The sequence below is a fragment of the Pagrus major genome, chromosome 18, assembly GCF_040436345.1.
Source record: "Pagrus major chromosome 18, Pma_NU_1.0".
Classification (NCBI taxonomy): Eukaryota; Metazoa; Chordata; class Actinopteri; order Spariformes; family Sparidae; genus Pagrus; species Pagrus major.
In genome coordinates this window covers 12,341,037-12,347,846 of record NC_133232.1, presented here as the reverse complement: position 1 = coordinate 12,347,846, position 6,810 = coordinate 12,341,037, and positions in this window count along the sequence as shown.

Sequence of the window (6,810 nt, the reverse complement as noted above, 5' to 3'; positions counted from 1 at the left end):
GAGAACAAACCAGGGAGTGTAGAGAGAGTTAAGAGGATGCAAGTTCCATATCCACCCATGCAGGGCACATGTCATCTGCTGTGTTTTTAATCCAGTATAAGATTTTATGAATATTACAGGACCAGTAATAATGTAAGAAATTGGGCAATGCTAAGCCACCGAGAGCTTTGGGGAGCTGTAACACTGATCTCCTGATGCGCGGGGTTTTTTTGCCCCAGAGAAAAGAACTTATTAATTGATCAAGTGATCTAAAAAATGACTTCTTAATAAGGATGGGGATATGTGAAAAGAGATATAAAAACTTGGGTAGAACAACCATTTTAACCAAATTAACTCGACCTACTAGGGATAAAGGGAGACAAACCCACCTGTCAAAGTCTAATTTACATCTCTCAAAAAGAGGAGAGAAATTTTTGGAGAAAAGTTGATTAATTGAATTGGTGATAAACACCCCCAAATATTTAAAACCGTCTGTAGTATATTTGAAAGGGAAAAAGGTCTGGGGTATATTTTTGGCCGGAGAGTTGATAGGAAGAAGTTCGCTCTTCTGTAGGTTCAGTTTATAGCCTGAATATAGTCCAAATTTGTCGAGAATGCTGAGAACCACAGGAAGAGAGGTGGCCGGGTTTGACATGTATAAAAGGAGATCGTCAGCATACAACGATAATTTGTGGACTTTCCCTGCTCGGGTGATGCCCTCAAACCCCGCCTCCTGACGCAACCAGATAGCTAATGGTTCAATAGCAAGGGCAAATAGGAGGGGGGCCTCTCTGAATTTCAAAATCACATCAGGTAGCATGATGGATAACATCATGGATAGCAGCTACAGGCATAATTGTGCTAAATCATATTTTTTTTTTCTTACTCAGGGATTTGGTTAAGTACATATATAGTCAGTCTGCTTGAGTAGACCTGAAAACTAGGAGGTTCTTTTTACTCAACCATATCTGGTAGGATGAATCTCTAACCAGTCTGCAGATTTACAGTGAGTGTGTTTTGCCTGTTATCAAGTGGGTCCATGTGATCACAGCTGTGGGGGCTACAGTCAAGTGGGAGCCTGATTCTAACTGATAGTATCTGGATGAGATGTCAAGGAAAGTTTTACTGCACAACAGTTGCTCCATATGAAGCTCACTGTCTCGGTGTGTTGTGGCTGTAAGCATATCCATATTTCTATTTATTTTTTGAGAGAACAAACCTATTGATGAAAAGGTTCACTGGTCATTTTTTGCAACTACCTTTGGCGTGCTTCCCATTGCCACATGCCATATGCCAGTGATATTTCAAATTATTGAGAGCAGACATCACTGTTCACAGTGCATCCTTCAGAAAACGTACTATAGTACTCTCATTTTCAAAACAGACATGTTGCGTTTTAGCCTATCAGCTGCACATTAACAGTCAATACAATATGCTGTTGCATTACTTTATTTTATTTATTTATTTAGGCTATCTTTTTCTCTTGTGTGACCGGACCGTGGCAAGGCCCGCGATCTCACTAACAACTTTGGATCTTACTGGTCCTTTAAATACTTCAGTCAACCCAGTACAGATGCCACAGATTCTTTTTCTGATACAGTTAACTAAATGATGGATAGAGACAAGGATGTTTCCGACCAAGATCACAACTTTATAAAGAGCTGCCAACATCAATTAATAATATTAAACAAAAAAAAAGGAACAATTTATTAGGGCTATTGTTAAAATAACTGTAAAAGAGTGCTGAGGATGGGTGGCCGAGGCCGCAGAGAGTAAAGGGACAATTCACACTGGGACAGAGTACTCACCTCACTCCAGTGCCCTACACACATACACACAGCAAAACCAAACCAAAAGAAGGGAATCAACTATAAATTGTGAGGGAAGTGCAAAAAATTACCAAGCACACGAAATCAAGGGGGGTGTGAAGGGAGAGAGAAAACACATTACTTTCAATATTAAAAATACAACAATGCAGCTCTATTAGTTCTTACTTCTCGGTGGGAAAACCAAAAGAAGTTAACTTTAAGCAAGAGAAAACAAAAACAACCTATACAAGAAAACTACTAAACAAACAAAATAAAACAGGTTAAACAAAACCTAAGTAAAACAAAAGCAAAACCTAAGCAAAACAAAACAGCAGTGGCAATCTCCATATACCGTTGCGCAGGACCAGGACCGCAGACACACACACGCTGACACGGTCACAGAGAAGCGGGGAGAAGCCGGCACCAAGCTGGACCAGGACAGCAGACTCACACACGCTGACACGGTCATGCACCAAGTAGCAGAGAGAGAGAGAACATCGACATGCCACGACTTATGTATGATGGTCCAGCTGGTCAATTAAGACCTGGAAGTAAGGTGTGGCTACTCGTGAGGGACATTTTACCAGACTGCCACTTTCTACCTGCTACACTTAATTTAATTAAATTTAATTTAGTTTATTTGATAGGGACAATGCAGGTTAACATAGTAACACTTCCACTCGTTACAAACAAGTCAATGTGACTGATGTTCTGCATACAGAGATTATAGCTAATGCTAGTTTCCAACTCCCGTCCCTAGTTAGGCTTTTAGTAAAAGAAAGAAGGTAAGAAAAAAGACATCAAAATTACATACCAATACAATAAAATGTACAATACATCTAAAATCATACCAAGTCATGACCCATTAAAAATTCATACAGCTCTGATTTTGTTTCAGCCAGACTTTAACATTTTTATTAAAAATCCTAATGTCTCGGGTTAGTTTTATTTTACTTGCATTACTTTATAATCCATGCACCAGCAGAACATTTCAAAAATGAATGAAAGGTCATTCATTTGATATGAAAAACATTTTTATTGTCATTGAAGGTCATAAAACAATATCATGTGCGGCACCGCTAGGTAAGAGCATAATGAAGCTATAATGAAGCTAAAGGCCGTCATAACCGCCAATATAAGTATGGTCTGCGATCATAACGTAGTCTCGTCTGTCTGTCGCAATATATTTGTGTTAACATTGCACTGTCTAAAGGCCGAGACGTACGCGAGAACCTTTATTTTGAAGAACACAGCACAAATATAATTGATAGAGCACACTAGCCAATCAGAGGCAATGGGGTGCCGAAGTTCCACCCACCAATGGAAACTAAATATTGACTCATCAGACTACATGACCTTTTTCCATTGCTCCAGAGTCCAATCTTTATGCTCCCTAGCAAATTGAAGCCTTTTTTTCTGATTAGCCTCTCTAATAAGTGGTTGTGCTCCTCCTTTCACTATTAAACATAGTTGTGAGTTCTACTGTTGATTTTTTTACGATTTGATTTTACCAACTGTTTAAGTGATATCTGATCACGATCATTTTTTTTTCTGACCACATTTCTTCTTCGAAGATGATGGTTCACCACTATCTTTCCATATTATAATAATGTGCTAGACAGTTCTTAACCCAATTTTAGTAGTTTCAGCAATCTCTTTAGTTGTTTTCTTTGCTTGATGCAGGCCAATAATTTGACCCTTCTGAAACAGAGTAACATCTTTTCCACGACCACAGGATATGTCTCCTGACATGGGTTTTTAAGAAATAAGAAGCTACTCACTGCATCAGTTAGGGTTAAATAACTTGTTGCCAGCTGAAACATATTAATCACTGCAGTAATTATCTAGTGAAAGGCTCTCACCCATTTGCTTAGTTAAATCCAGGTGGGGACTTTTTTGGCCAGGCAGTGTATTTTGCGGCCACTAATCCACCTGGTAGTAAGAGACAGCCAGGTTAGGAATGAGTTGATGGCTTTCTTGCAGAAGCTGCAGGAACTGCAGTAGTACAGACCAGTTCTGTTGAGAGAACTGATTTAAGAGGAGCTTCACCTGAGAGAGCAAACCATCCTTAGCCTACAGGAGCAGCTCAAGAGTCTCAGGGGCAGCCAACAACAAACCTCCATCACCACAAACAGCCAGGCCTTCATCGACACCAGGCCATCAAAAACAACTTGCAGTAAAGCCGAGCACCTCTACCACTGACTCACAGAGAGGCCACTACCCGCAGGCCTAGCAAGACATCTAGAGATCACCCCTAATAGATTCAAATGGGAAATTTGTTAATAGGGAAAGCTTTCCTTGGACACAAAGTTAGTCAAATCCGGTGCCCCAGCAAGGTCAACGCACTCCAGCTGCTCATGTCAGGTCAGCTTGGTCACATAACACACACATGTTGACCTGTGACTACAGCAGGAGAGGGAAGTTAGAGTCTGTGGAACAGCACACAGAGCTACACAGACCTGAAGAAATTTGAGGTTTCTACTGCTGGTCAGACAAGAGACATCTGAAGCTCTCACTCTGAGCTTTGTTTAATTGCATGTTTAATATAGAACAAATGGATTGATCAAGAAAATAACCAACATATAAAATAATGAAACAAGTCATTAATTGCACTACAACAGTACATAAAGTTTAATATAAGCTCAGTCTCAACCAACTACAAGGGAAAACAACTTTCCTGAGAAAAATCTAAACAACAGAACACAATATAGGATAAAAATAATCCAAACTAATCTAATTGCACATTGATTGTCTCTAACTTTTCATATTTTGACACAGTTTCTGTAGGGAACCACTGTTCCCGTGGTTGCATCCAAAGTCTGCGAGTCATGAGGGCTGTCCGAACTCACATTTCATCCAGTCCACAAGGGTCCTCAAGCGGACTTTCTGCATTCTGCATTCTTCCAGGGATTCTGCTTGGGCTGCAGAATTACTGGACTTAATTACTACTGATTTAATCTCCCACAATTCATTGCAATATGGACATGACATTGTAGAACAGGTAATTGTGTAAAACATTACCTGAATCTTGTGGGCTAGAAATAATATTCAACCACATCAGAATACAGAAATATTTAGAAGTATTGAGGGTGGATATTTGGATTCAGTCTTTGTGTTGGCTGTTTCCTGTTGTCTGCAGTCTGTACTGACCACTCTTTCTGCAAGCATTGGTATGCACCTTCTAGAGTACTTTTTTTTCAGAAGCAGATGTAGCAGGCATTGGGGAAGGTTTGGTACTTTGGACTTGGAGCAAGGACTGTTGTGGTGGTATGGGAACAAAAGATATATTATTTATTATTTTAAACTATTTAAAAATTATTATGAGCCAGTTTGCCCCTCCACCACAGCAAACAGGCTGGATTACTTAGGTAGGCTGCACTGCTGCTGCTCCACCATCCGGCTTGTCTGCTCTACCTAACAAGCCCAAAGACACTACAGTTGCAGCAAAGAGCGGCTCTGGAGGATGACCCCGAGGGGAGCAGCAGAAGACTGGAACAAGGGCCTATGAGATCGCCCAGCAAACAGGTAACCCTCAGGCAATGTTCCCTAACAGTTCCTTAAAGGTTCTCTAAAGGCTATTTGGATGGCTATTTTTGTAACCTTTTAAAGATTAATTTTATAAAAAAAAAAACCATGGCATTTTTTGACTCGGCGTGGCAGCCCAGCGCAACTGGGATTTGCATTTTCATCAGAACTGGGCTACCTGTTTGAAGGTGTGTCTTAAACTGATGATGTGCTTGTCTTGATCCGCACAGTGCTATCAAAGAATCACAGCTAACAAAGAGGCTCCGCTTATTCAGTTACAAACAGATTCAATTCGTATAACTTTTTTACAAAAAAACCCCCGCCATTATTTACTCATTTAAAAGTTTTTCCTATGAAGCAGCAATACAGGAAATGTTGCATTTTCGGTCACTCAACAGCTGAAAGCGAACTTGACGAAACGGTAAAACACAGCAGATGTTTGAAAGAACAAACAGGACGAGAGAAACTAAAGAGATTCAGTTAGAAGCCACAAAAGTTCTGAGAGCTAGGGCTGTCAGGGTAAATGCAAAAAAGAATTACCACGATATTAACAAGCCAACCTCGGAGCATGGTAGGCCACCGTTATAAATGCACGTGAAGTCCTCAAAAAAAAAAAAAAAAAAAAAAAAAACTCACTTCATGTTCAGACAGAAACAATGGCAACTGCACTGGCACCTAAACTGAATGTTACTTTGCCCCTTTGGAAGCATTTCGGCTTTCGGCCAAATGAAAAAGGAGAACCAGTTAATTTAGATGAAGCAATTTGTAAAATCTGCGCCAGAAGAATTGCTGTTAAATGAGTAGACGCATCGAATTTGAGGTCTCACCAAGCACATTACCATCCAGCTATCGAGGTGAAGCTGCCCCCCTCCAGCACAGAGTCACGGAGCAGCTCATGCCGGATCCAGCCGACAGCTTGGAGTCGGTGAAGCCTTTGCCAGAGTTGCCAAATACAAGATTGAAAGTGACAGGCATAAATGCCTTACAGGTGCTGTTACACAGTATCTGGTTGAGGAGATGGTGCCGTTATCCATGGTGGAGAGACCGGCATTCAAGTCAATGCTTGAAAAATTTGATAAACAATACGAGTTGCCCAGCAAAACCTATTTCTCAGAAACTGCTGTCCCGAAAATGTACGACACAGTCAGGGCATCGGTTCAAAGTGAACTAAAAAATGTGGACTACTTCTCTGCCACCACTGACATGTGGTCAAGAGTCAATATGACTCCTTACATGAGTCTTACTGTGATTATCTGACCGCAGACTGGAATCTTAAATGACGTTGCCTAGAAACAGTGTTTATGCCCCAGGGCATTTGATGAGTGGTCCCTGGATGAGAAGAAGCTGGTCTGTGTCATGACAGACAGCGGGGTAAACATTGTTGCAGCAGTGAAGAAATTGAGCTGGCCGTGGCTGAACTGCTTCAGACATAATTTTCACTTGGAAGTGACAAACGCAATGGCAAGCGTTAAGGATCGCACAGCCCGAGCAATGGGCC